The 11,089-nt window shown below is 41.2% G+C and overlaps 2 long non-coding RNA genes across 2 annotated transcripts in view; both read left to right on the plus strand.

Moving 5' to 3' along the window:
• Positions 1 to 2,876: 2,876 nt before the first annotated feature.
• Positions 2,877 to 11,089, plus strand: part of LOC139026793 (uncharacterized) — a 10,693-nt gene continuing 2,480 nt past the window's right edge. The window contains exons 1-3 of the long non-coding RNA XR_011478733.1: positions 2,877 to 3,124; positions 9,904 to 9,969; positions 10,161 to 10,228. This is a non-coding gene — a long non-coding RNA (uncharacterized lncRNA). The remainder of the gene's footprint in view (positions 3,125 to 9,903; positions 9,970 to 10,160; positions 10,229 to 11,089) is intronic.
• On the plus strand, positions 4,619 to 6,827 carry LOC139026792 (uncharacterized). The gene is made up of 3 exons (XR_011478732.1): positions 4,619 to 4,666; positions 6,497 to 6,563; positions 6,755 to 6,827. It is a non-coding gene; the product is annotated as an uncharacterized lncRNA (long non-coding RNA).

Here is an 11,089-nt window from a genome sequence, read left to right on the forward strand (position 1 = left end):
CGTAGAACACAAATCAGTTCTGTTATAAACTCAGACAATATTTTGACAGTTTTGGAGCAACTTTAGAGTGTTTTCTATCCTTAATCTGTCAATTATATGCATATTCTACGCATCTGGACGCTGAGAAATAGTCCGCTTTACCTTGGAACATTATTTTTCCAAACATAAAAAATTCTGCGCCCTAGCTTGAAAGAAGTTAAACTAAAGTGTACAGCACCCGTTTGAAATGGCCGGTGGTATTAAAACGTATGCAAAAAAGCCTAATGAATTATTGTTGCTGAGTTAGACTGTTAATGTTTATCCAGAGGTAAATAAATGCATCAGTCCAAGTGTTGGCGCTCCGAGGGATCGAAACGAGATGGGGATGGGCTAAAGCTTAAGAGGTTGGGAAACAATGGGCTGAATGGGGTGTTAGACAAAGAAGTGCTCTTCACCAAGATACCAAAACATTCAAAGGCCGTTTTATCAAAAGTGAGTTTAGAAGTTGGACAAACTCTTTCACAGCAGAATTATTCCCAATATAAAAAACACAATGTTCAAAATTTGCTACATAAGACCCGCATCCAGGTGTGAGTCACAAATGAACTCAAATTGAGTAACAATAAATCATTTTGGAGAAATCATATTAAATTGGCAGTATAAGGCATAACACATTTGACCTTTTAAGATGGCCAAAATATACACTGCAAAAAAATAAAGGAACACTAATAACACATTCTAGATCTGAATGAATGAAATATTCTTATTAAATACTTTTTTCTTTTTACATAAAGTTGAATGTGCTGAAACAAAATCACACAAAATTATCAATGGAAATCAAAATTTATCAAACCTGGGAGGTCTGGATTTGGAGTCACACGTCAAAATTAAAGTGAGAAAACCACACTACAGGCTGATCCAACTTTGACTGTAATGTCTTAAAACAAGTCAAAATGAGGCTCAGTAGAGTGTGTTGGCCCTCCACGTGCCGTTAAATGACCCCCTACAAACGTCCCCTGCAATGCTCCTGATGAGGTGCGGATGTCTCCTGAGGATCTCCTCCAGACCCTGGACAACGCTCCGCAACTCCTGAAGTCTGTGCGTGTGCACGTGGCGTTGGTGGATGGAGCGAGACATGATGTCCCGATCGTCTCAATTGGATTCAGGTGCTGGGAAGGGCGCGCCAGTCCAATAAGCATCAAGCCTCCCTCTTGCAGGAACTGCTGACACACTCCAGCCACATTGAGGTTAGCATTGTGCTGCATTAGGAGGAACCAGGGCCAAACCGCACGCAGGGCATATGGTCTCACAAGGGTCTGAGGATCTCAATTCGGTACCTAATGGCAGTCAGGCTACCTCTGCGAGCAATGCGAGGAATGCCACCATCACCACCCAAAGAAATGCCACCACACCATATTGATACCCACCTAACAAACCGTTCATGCTGGAGGATGTTGCAGGCAGCAGAGAACGTTTCCACGGCTCTTCCAGACTCTGTTCACGTCTGTCCACATGTGCTCAGTGTGAACCTGCTTTCATCTGTGAAGAGCACAGGGCGGCCAGTGCGAATTTGCCAATCTTGGTGTTCTCTGGCAAATGCCAAACGTCCTGCACGGTGTTGGGCTGAAGCACAAACCCCCACCTGTGGACGTCGGGCCCTCATACCACCCTCATGGAGTCTGTTTCTGACCGGTGAGCAGACACATGCACATATTGTGTGCCTGCTGGAGGTCATTTTGCAGGGCTCTGGCAGCTCCTCCTGCTCCTCCTTGCACATAGGCGGAGGTAGCGGTCCTGCTGCTGGGTTGTTGCCCTCCTACGGCCTCCTCCACGTCTCCTGATGTACTGGCCTGTCTCCTGGTAGCGCCTCCATGCTCTGGACACTACGCTGACACAGACACACAAACCTTCTTGCCACACTCGCATTGATGTGCCATCCTGGATGAGCTGCACTACCTGAGCCACTTGTGTGGGTTGTAGACTCCGTCTCATGCTACCACTAGAGTGAAAGCACCGCCAGCATTCAAAAGTGACCAAAACATCAACCAGGAAGCATAGAACTGAGAAGTGGTCTGTGGTCACCACCTGCAGAACCACTCCTTTATTGGGGGTGTCTTGCTAATTGCCTATAATTTCCACCTTTTGTCTATTCCATTTGCCACAACAGGCATGTGAAATTTATTGTCATCAGTGTTGCTTCCTAAGTGGACCAGTTTGATTTCACAGAAGTGTGATTGACTTGGATTACACTGTGTTTTTTAAGTGTTCCCTTTTATTTTTGAGCAGTGTAGTTTTCTTATCCTAATTTTGTTTTGTTTTCTGATTGTTTCAGTGCATTCAACAAGGGCATGAGACGAAGGAATGTGGTGTATCAGTGGAGAAGCTTTGTGTATTTGGGGGTCCCATGGGGCTGGAGATTGGAGGTGTCCGGTGAGAAAGGCAGGTTGAAGTTGCCAGGGTCAGAGTAGTACAGAAAAGTGTCATATGCTGAAGCAGTGAAGAGAGTGGTAGAGGAAGATGGGTACAGGGTGAGGGATCATAATAGGATGACTAGGCAGAGACCAATAGAGTGGAGAGGAATAATATGTGCTTCACTAAAGATTTCTTAGCATTCATATTCATGGTTGTTAACGTATAACAGAATAATATAATAGAGTAATAGAATTTCAGTCACAGAAATAGAGGTTTGTGGTGGCAGAGAAGTACTTGGTATTGCAAGGTTTTACTGCAGAATATTTTAAATAGTGAAATAGGGAGAGTTTCGTGAGGGCTAATAGTTGGCATGGTCATTTTCCCTTTTCTCAATTTTGTATTAACGGAAGTTCACGTCGGTAAGCTGTGACTGGCCCCACACTCCATATACAGTATGGTGGCAGTGTATGCGCCTAAAAGTTGGCTACGATCCGCCAACCCAATCCCAAAGAAGGGGTGTGGTTTACCACGAGAGTATTTATTGTGTTACCGGCGCTCTTCTCTTACTATCAATACGGATAGGCGAAAGCGTTCCAGAGAAGATTTACCGACTGCTGACAGTTACCATTCAAAACAACGGAGGAGACTTTAGCCGGGATGTCGCGGGAGGGAAGGTCCACGAGGAGGAGGAGACAATGAGTTCGATTTGTTGATCACTGTTTTGCATGTTTTCGCCAAATAGCTACATACACCATGATATTTGACTGACCAAGCCAATGTTAGCTTGTAACTGTAAACTAAACTGCAGAGAAAGTGACTGGGTAAGCAGCAGAGAAAATTGCTAGCCCACTAGATCAGTTGTTGGCTAAAAATCAAATTAAATTGTATTATTCACGTGCGCGAATACAACAGGTGTTAGTAGACCTCACAGTGAAATGCTGAATACAACAGGTGTAGTAGACCTCACAGTGAAATGCTGAATACAACAGGTGTAGTAGACCTTACGTGAAATGCTGAATACAAAAGGTGTAGTAGACCTCACAGTGAAATGCTGAATACAACAGGTGAGTTAGACCTCACAAGTGAAATGCTGAATACAACAGGTGTAGTAGACCTCACAGTGAAATGCTGAATACAGCAGGTGTAGTAGACCTCACAGTGAAATGCTGAATACAACAGTGTAGTAGTGAATGAACAACGGTGTAGTCCACAGTGAAATGCTGAATACAAGCAGGTGTAGTAGACCTCACAGTGAATGCTGAATACAACAGTGTAGTAGACCTCACAGTGAAATGCTGAATACAACAAAGGTTGTAGTAGACCTTACAGTGAAATGCTGAATACAACAGTGTAGTAGACCTTCACAGTGAAAGTGGCTGAATACAACAGGTGTAGTAGACCTTACTGTGAAATGCTGAATAACATAGCGCTCCAAACAAAAGATAATAACACAATTTACAAAACTCGTAAATGGAATGAAATAATCTAAAACTTGTTTCTCACAAGTGGTAGCGTACTTTGTGCTCTCTGCAAAACAATGTGTCCACGACGACAATGAGGACAGGAAGACTGCAATAATAATGAATGTATAAATAATTTACCTGTAACCAAAGTAACAAACATTGTAGATTATAAATGATAGGAATTAACAGTAAATGTTACTACTGGTGATAAATGTAATGGGGAATTGACATACACAAAGGCAAACAATTGACACTATTAAGTTATGGGTCTGCATTGGCAGCAACTTGCGAAGCAGTGCAGAGCTGTTGTCAAAGAAGTGGGTTTGTGTTGATACAGGATGTACCGCCCCCACCTACCGTCAACCCACCACGTAAATGCGGAGCAATACAGAGCCCTCTGCATTGTTATACAATTTGGGAACGCATGGCGGTGCGGTACGGAGCTTGATTTGGCCTCTGGAGGCGCCGCAATTGTGTCACACCCTCCGACACATTTTTGGATCAAGCATCTAGCACTGAGATGCAATGCCTTAGACCTGTGCACCACTCGGAGTTCACTGAGATGGGAACATAATTATATATATATAAAAAACGACCCTGGGTTTATAAGCAGGAATGAGCATGCATTTGCGGCACAGTCGATAGCGCGCTGGACTTCGGGCTAGAAGTCGAGGTTCGAGACCTGCTCCATGCCTGTTTCATTACATAAATATATTTGTTACTGCTCGACTAAAACAATCTTGGTCGACCAAACAGCCAAAACAAATCGACCAATTGGAGTCCTACGTGGTATATTAGACCGTGCACCACAGGTATGATAAAACATTATTTTAAACCGCTCGAATTACATTGGTAACCAGTTCATATTTGCAATAAGGTACCTCTGGGTTTGTGATATATGCTAATATACCACAGCTAAGAGCCAGGCACTCTGCATTGCGCTAATAACAGTCCTTAGCAGTGGTATACTGGCAATAAACTACCTCAGCCTTTTTGCTAAATATAGAAGTCCACTCTGTCTTCCGCTGTTTTCCATAAAGCTGTAACATGGAAATATGCCGTGTGGGAACCCTATTCACAACCCTTTTTAAATGTATTTTTTTAACCAAAAAAATAAATGTGTTAAGTTGATGCATGTTAATGTTCAGACCAGTAGTATACTGGAGAGGATGGTGGATGAATGGAGGGATTTGTTACTGTGTAGTTTATTTATTTGTACCAAAAAAAAACAAGTGATCAACAACAATACAGATAAAACTTTAATAAACGGTGTGCAGGTGTAGTTGGAAGCTCAGGGCTTGTATAAAAACCACAACCAGTAAACTATATACAATACATACAGTTGAAGTCGGAAGTTTACATACACTTTAGCCAAATACATTTAAACTCAGTTTCACAATACCTGACATTTAATCCTAGTAAAAATTCCCTGTCTTAGATCAGTTAGGATCACCACTTTTTAAAGAATTTAAAGAATGTAAACATTCAATGGACACTACTGTTGCCATTCAGAACATTAACTTTATCAACTTTGCTCGACGTGCTGCTTGATTCGAACTCGGCGTTCACTTCCACCATTTTCACCATCAGACTACAACAGAATAGTCTCCTGTGCTAATTAGCTAGCTGTGTCTCGAAACACCTGTGTGTAACCGGAAGACAGAAACCACAAACGTGTTGTCACTGAAAAATTGCCTGCGCAACGTGTTAAAACAGTAAGTGTGTATTTTTCAGTTGTGAAATTATTTTGATGTGATATGAAAGTATCGGATTTATGTTTCTAGAACCCGTACTGCATTGAGAATCGATTTATGTTTAGATGGAGTATTTGGCTGTTTGGATTCCAGAGCCAATTCGACTTTAAACAGAACATGTAAGGTCCTTGGACTATAAGCAGAGTGGGAAATGAACACCAGCCACCAGCTAAATGTTAGTACATTTTGGCAGGGGAGAATGTGAATGTCTCATATTTCCATCCACATTGACAGGGAGAATGTCTCATATTTCCATCCACATTGGCAGGGAGAATGTCTCATATTTCCATCCACATTGACAGGTGGTCACACAGTGCATTTGTGAGAATATTTGTATGTGTGTGTCAGATCTGATTTTCAACATTGCGGTGGTGAAAATGGGATGGGGTACAGCATAGGTTCAAACTATAGAGAAACACGGAGACCCGCTGGAACTCTGATATCCACTACAGTCTATCTGCCGCGCTCTTTTCTTTGAAATCACTTTCAATCAATTTCAAAACCATTCAATAAGTGTTTTAACATTACAAAATATGTGCATGCATTTTCTGTGATTTCTTTATGAATTTTCCCCCCAAAAATGTGTCTGGTAAAATTTGGGCATCMACCAGCCACTACGGTTGGTAGACCAACAAGTAAATTTCCCCACCCCGACCATAAGGAGTACCATTAGGCTCYTTTAATCCATTATTGGGMTAAGTAACCACCCATCCATCCCCCATCACAGTCTTACCCTCCTTACTTTCTCTATGCTATCTGTTAGTGCCCAGCATCAAGGTTGATCCAGCCAAATAACTGATTATATCTATTGAAGAGGAACGTTGGTAGACTTGCACATACACACAGGAAAGATGATCTGTCCTTTCTGTTTGGTTTTTCCCCACACAGAGCAACAGATAACAGAAGTGGGGTTACGAGACCTTACAGAGACACGTCTGGAGAATATGGGCATAGGGTATGTGTGATGTGGTTTCGGTACTGGGTGTGGTCATTTCGGTATACCAATCTTCAGTGGTATGTCAATCTAATGTACACCTTGTAATTTTGGTTTATTTGTTGTGACAGATTTCTCTTAGTCAATTTCTTGAGGATTGTGATGTTCTGATTTTGGTGTCATGGTTATGAACTGACTCTCTCTCTCCTCAGGYCTCTTSGCACACGGCAGAAGATTCTGCTACGCCTGAGGAAGCTGATGCAGATTGTAGCAGATACCAAGGTAGYGCAATAGAGGTTTTAGAGGCACTCTTGGCTGCAGAGACCAAGTGTTGCTCTTTTAATCCGAATTTTCTGAATTTCTACACATTTTACTAATGGGGCAGAAATACCATTTTAAAGTTTAAAGCTAGTTTCCTGCTATTCTACATATTTGTCATTGGGCTGAGAGAAAGAATACATTGCGCTCCAAACAAAAGATAATAACACAATTTACAAAACTCGTAAATGGAATGAAATAATCTAAAACTTGTTTCTTCACAAGTGTAGCGTACTTTGTGCTCTCTGCAAACAATGTGTCCACGACGACAATGAGGACAGGAAGACTGCAATAATAATGAATGCATTCAAATAATTTACCTGTAACCAAAGTAACAAACATTGTAGATTATAAATGATAGGAATTAACAGTAAATGTACTACTGGTGATAAATGTAATGGGGATTGACATACACAAAAGGCAAACAATTGACACTATTAAGTTATGGCGTCTGCATTGGCAGCAACTTGGCGAGCAGTGCAGAGCTGTTGTCAAAGAAGTGGTTTGTGTTGATACAGGATGTACCGCCCCACCTACCGTCAACCCACCACGTAAATGCGGAGCAATACAGAGCCCTCTGCATTGTTATACAATTTGGGAACGCATGGCGGTGCGGTACGGAGCTTGATTTGGCCTCTGGAGGCGCCGCAATTGTGTCACACCCTCCGACCACATTTTTGGATCAAGCATCTAGCACTGAGATGCAATGCCTTAGACCTGTGCACCACTCGGGAGTTCACTGAGATGGGAACATATATATATATATATATAAAAAACGACCCTGGGTTTATAACGGAGGATATTGAGCATGCATTTGCGGCACAGTCGATAGCGCGCTGACTTCGGCTAGAAGGTCGGGGTTCGAGACCTGCTCCATGCCTGTTTCATTACATAAATATAATTGTTACTGCTCGACTAAAACAATCTTGGTCGACCAACAGCCAAACGACCAAACAATCGACCAATTGGAGTCCTACGTGGTATAATCAGACCGTGCACCACAGGTATGATAAAACATTTATTTTAAACCGCTCGAATTACATTGGTAACCAGTTCATATTTGCAATAAGGTACCTCTGGGTGTGTGATATATGGCTAATATACCACAGCTAAGAGCCAGGCACTCTGCATTGCGCTAATAACAGTCCTTAGCAGTGGTATACTGGCAATAAACTACCTCAGCCTTTTTCTTAAATATAGAGTCCACTCTGTCTTCCGTCTGTTTTCCATAAAGCTGTAACATGGAAATATGGCCGTGTGGGAACCCTTTCACAACCCTTTTTTTAAATGTATTTTTTTAACAAAAAAATAAATTGTTAATTGATGCATGTTTAATGTTCAGACCAGTAGTATTACTGGAGAGGATGGGTGGATGAATGGAGGGATTTGTTACTGTGTAGTTTCATTTATTTGTACCAAAGAAAACAAGTGATCAACAACAATACAGATAAAACTTATAAACGGTGTGCAGGTGTAGTTGGAAGCTCAGGGGCTTGTATAAAAACCACAGCTCAGTAAACTATATACAATACATACAGTTGAAGTCGGAAGTTTACATACACTTTAGCCAAATACATTTAAACTCAGTTTCACAATACCTGACATTAATCCTAGTAAAAATTCCCTGTCTTAGATCAGTTAGGATCACCACTTTAATTTAAAGAATTTAAGAATGTAAACATTCTGGACACTACTGTTGTCCATTCAGAACATTAATCTTTATCAACTTTGCTCGACGTGCTGCTTGATTCGAACTCGGCGTTCACTTCCACCATTTTCACCATCAGACTACAACAGAATAGTCTCCTGTGCTAATTAGCTAGCTGTGTCTCGAAACACCTGTGTGTAACCGGAAGACAGAAACCACAAACGTGTTGTCACTGAAAAATTGCCTGCTGGAACCGTGTTAAAACAGTAAGTGTGTATTTTTCAGTTGAGAAATTATTTTGATGTGATATGAAAGTATCGGGATTTATGTTTCTAGAACCGTACTGCATTGAGAATCGATTTATGTTTAGATGGAGTATTTGGCTGTTTGGATTCCAGAGCCAATTCGACCTTTAAACAGAACATGTAAGGCCTTGGACTATAAGCAGAGTGGAAATGAACACCAGCCACCAGCTAAATGTAGTACATTTGGCAGTAGATGTCTCATATTTCCATCCACATTGACAGGAGAATGTTCAATTTCCATCCACATTGCAGGAGAATGTCTCATATTTCTCCACATTGGGAGATTTCAATCACATCGGGAGAATGTCTCATATTTCCATCCACATGGCAGGAGATGCTCATATTTCACCACATTGCAGGGAGAATGTCTCAATTTCCATCCACATTGACAGGGAGAATGTCTCATATTTCCATCCACATTGACAGGGAGAATGTTCATATTCCATCCACATGCAGGAGAATGTCTCTATTCCATCCACATTGCAGAGAATGTCTCATATTCCATCCACATTGACAGGTGGTCACACAGTGCATTTGTGAGAATATTTGTATGTGTGTGTCAGATCTGATTTTCAACATTGCGGTGGTGAAAATGGGGTGGGTACAGCATAGGTTCAAACTATAAAAGGAGACCCGCTGGAACTCTGATATCCACTACGTCTATCTGCCGCCTCTTTTCTTTGAAATCACTTTCAATCAATTTCAAAACCATTCAATAAGTGTTTTAACATTACAAAATATGTGCATGCATTTTCTGTGATTTCTTTATGAATTTTCCCCCAAAAATGTGTCTGGTAAAATTTGGGCATCACCAGCCACTACGGTTGGGAGACCAACAAGTAAATTTCCCCACCCCGACCATAAGGAGTACCATTAGGCTCTTTAATCCATTATTGGGATAAGTAACCACCCATCCATCCCCCATCACAGTCTTACCCTCCTTACTTTCTCTATGCTATCTGTTAGTGCCCAGCATCAAGGTTGATCCAGCCAAATAACTGATTATATCTATTGAAGAGGAACGTTGGTAGACTTGCACATACACACAGGAAAGATGATCTGTCCTTTTGTTTGGTTTTTCCCCACACAGAGCAACGATAACAGAAGTGGGGTTACGAGACCTTACAGAGACACGTCTGGAGAATATGGGCATAGGGTATGTGTGATGTGGTTTCGGTACTGGGTGTGGTCATTTCGGTATACCAATCTTCAGTGGTATGTCAATCTAATGTTCACCTTGTAATTTTGGTTTATTTGTTGTGACAGATTTCTCTTAGTCAATTTCTTGAGGATTGTGATGTTCTGATTTTGGTGTCATGGTTATGAACTGACTCTCTCTCTCCTCAGGCTCTTGCACACGGCAGAAGATTCTGCTACGCCTGAGGAAGCTGATGCAGATTGTAGCAGATACCAAGGTAGCGCAATAGAGTTTAGAGGCACTCTTGGCTGCAGAGACCAAGTGTTGCTCTTTTAATCCGAATTTTCTGAATTTCTACACATTTTACTAATGGGGCAGAAATACCATTTTAAAGTTTAAAGCTAGTTTCCTGCTATTCTACATATTTGTCATTGGCTGAGAGAAAAGTTGCAGTTCACAGTTAATATCCTGCAATTCTACACATTTTACCACGGGGCAGAGTTAACATTATGCCTTGTTCTTATGCTATCTGAGTGACTCAAACATTATTAAAAAAATCAATGGAGGCCCCATGCCATGACATTTCAGATTCTCCCTGATTTGTCTACTTTTTACTTTGGTGATTGTTGGTTCTTAAATATGATCTTATTAAAAAACAATATGGCTCCACTGTCTTTCTACATACTTTATATTCTGGTTTTAGTCGTTTAAGTTTACACTGAAAACGTTTGACCTTCCAATAATGATTTAGCAAAAGGGGAAACATTGACTTTGAGCCCACATAGGAAGACTGACGGACAGGGAGAGATGGAGAACAATGGGAGAGAAAATCACCTCAACCACATTGTACCTCATTTTGATTGAATTGATTTATTATTGTGAAAGAAGTAAAACCCCTGAGCTGTTTTCTATTCCAGCATCTATTCCCTGTTTTATAATGTAATGTGTTAATGACCCTACTCTAAACACGGCCACTAAACTAGAGATGCACCTTTACTATTCATCTATTCCCTGTTTTATAATGTATGTGTGTAATGACCTACTCAACACGGCCACATAACTAGAGATGCACCTTTACTATTCATCTATTCCCTGTTTTATAATGTATGTGTGTAATGACCCTACTTCTAAACACGCC

Source organism: Salvelinus sp. IW2-2015, unplaced genomic scaffold (assembly GCF_002910315.2).
Source record: "Salvelinus sp. IW2-2015 unplaced genomic scaffold, ASM291031v2 Un_scaffold5830, whole genome shotgun sequence".
NCBI classification, from domain to species: domain Eukaryota; kingdom Metazoa; phylum Chordata; class Actinopteri; order Salmoniformes; family Salmonidae; genus Salvelinus; species Salvelinus sp. IW2-2015.